We start from the raw sequence: 2,588 nt of genomic DNA, 5'->3' as shown, positions 1-2,588 counted from the left end.
GAAGTCTGAAAGGACTTGAAGACACACAATAATAATAATAATAATAATAATAATAATAATAATAATAATAATAATAATACAGTAATAATAATAATTTACAACTTGAAGGCACACAAGAAGAAGAAGAAACAACTTGAATGCACACAATAGCAACAAATGACAATAATTAGAACTTAAAGGAACACAATAACAAATCATAATAAGTCAGAAACGAAGGCACACAATTATAACAACAAGAATTATTATTATTATTATTATTATTATTAGTTGTTGTTGTTATTGGGTGCCTTCAAGTCCTTTCTGATTTACAGCAATCCCTAAAGGCAAACCTATCCTGAGGTTTTCTTGGCAAGTTTCCTCAGGGATTTTTGCCATGTAACAACAACAACAAAACATAGTTTGAGGCCAAGAGAGTGTGACTTGGCCAAAGTCATCCAGTGGGTTTCATGGCCGAACAGGAATCAAACCATGGTCTCCAGAGTCCTATTCCAACGCTCAAACCACTGTGCCACGCTGGCTCTCTACCTTGGATCACACATGGATCAGAATGGCAAATGCAGCCAAGAAATCATAAGCCTCAGGCTGCATCCGCACTGCAGAAATAATCACTTTACCAGCCATGGCTTAATGCTATGGAATTCTGGGAATTACAGTTTGGCCCCAGGGTGGGTTATTTTTACAAGCTAAAAAGGTATCTTCATTTAGGTCATATATATATATATCAGCAAGCCAAAGTTCATGTGGAATGGCTCTTTTCTGAGTTCTGTCTAAAAGTTGTTCTTTACTTTATTTTATATGAGTGCTCCCTTTCCCCAGCCAAGAATTAATACAGTATTAAAGAAAGCAACATCAGTGTGAGAGAGTGTTGGACTGTGACTCTGGAGACCAGGGTTCGAATTCCCACTCAGCCATGAAACCCACTGGGAGACCTTGGGCAAGTCACATACTCTCAGCCTCAGGGGAAAGCAATGGCAAACCTCCTCTGAGCAAATTTTGCCACGAAAACCCCATCTTAGGTCTCCCATAAATCAGGAATGGAGAGGCACTGGGGTGTAGAGGTTTGAGAGTTGGACTACAACTCTTGAGGCCAAGGTTTGAATCCTGACTCAGCCATGAAAACCCTCTGGGTGATCTTGGGCAAGGAACACTCTCTCAACCCTCTGAAGAAACCTGCCAAGAAAACACCATGATAGGGTATGCTGTTTGCATGACAAACACATCTTAAGAGTGTTGAAGCCGACTTGATGGCACATAAGAACAATAACTAGTTCTCATGAGAAATGTGAAATAAGCTGACCTATGTGTAATGGCCATCTGCACTGTTGAAGTTTACAGCTGTTGCAGCTAAAGCTCTAATACTATTCAACAAACTGCAGAAGAAACCAATAAAGGTATCATTGTTTGGATGTTACAGAAGAAATCAATAAGTCTCAATGGGTATCCTAGAGAGCCAGCATGGCGTAGTAGTTTGAGCATTGGACTATGACCAAAGAGCAGGGTTCGAATCCCTGCTCGGCCATGAAAACCCACTGGGTGACCCTTAGGCAAGTCACAGTCTCTCAGCCTCAGAGGATGGCAATGGCAAACCCCCTCTGAAGAAACTTGCCAAGAAAACCCTTGAAAACACACAACAACTGAGTAGCAGGATCCTTCTTCAACTGTATGGAGAAAGGGCCACAAATGGCCATGAGAACATATAAGAGAATAATAATATCCAAGGAATTTATCACACGAAGCAGATCGGAAGTTTATCCTGCGAATATCCCGGGAAAATTGCATAATTACGCTAAACTATTTCACACAATTATGCACAAAACCCACCATTAAAGTGGTCACAAAGAAGCATTAACGCACAACTTTTTACTTCCAAGATTTCAGTGACAGTGCATTCCTGATATCACTTTATTTGTGCAATTGCATATGATAATCATTTGCACGATTACTTGCCATTTTCGCTTTGTTTGCGGGAAGCTTTAAATGCACTTTAATCTTTCTTAATGTAGAATTAGCCCCAGTGTGATAAACTCCCAAGTTTTGCATTGGTGTTGTTGTTCCCTTGTAGAGAAGATTTGAAATAGGAAACCTTCCTTCTTGAATGGAGATGTACTGCTCTCTAGGGGACAATGAGATGTTTGCAAGTCAGTGTCTGTGGCTGCTGACCCCAATCCCCCCAAAATCTCAAAGTTTCTTTGGATATAGGGTGACTAGATGTTTTCCTTTTCCAGGACATATCCTCCATTTCATTTCAGAAGGTCCTCCATTCTGAGCATTGCTAGGAAACATGGATTTTCAATGGGAAGTATTTTAACAAGTATTAAGGAGCATGTAAAAGCCACTCCATGCCTTTTCAGCGGAAGCTGTCACTGAGAGGTTGTGACTTGCCCCAGGTCACCCAATAGGTTTCCATATCTCAGTGGGGTTTTAAACCCTGGTCTTGAGGTTTAACCAACATTCATGCCACTTCACCATGTTGGTTTCGGGATGTAAATGAAAACGAATTCTAGCAGGGTTCAGCCAGGCTCAAAAGTGTTTTTAACTTTTATTTGGTCATGTCCTACTTTTATCTTGGATGCCCTACATTTTGGGGT

Source organism: Sceloporus undulatus, chromosome 5, assembly GCF_019175285.1.
Source record: "Sceloporus undulatus isolate JIND9_A2432 ecotype Alabama chromosome 5, SceUnd_v1.1, whole genome shotgun sequence".
NCBI lineage: Eukaryota > Metazoa > Chordata > Lepidosauria > Squamata > Phrynosomatidae > Sceloporus > Sceloporus undulatus.
The sequence above is the reverse complement of the archived record's forward strand: the minus strand, read 5'-3'. Positions refer to the sequence as shown.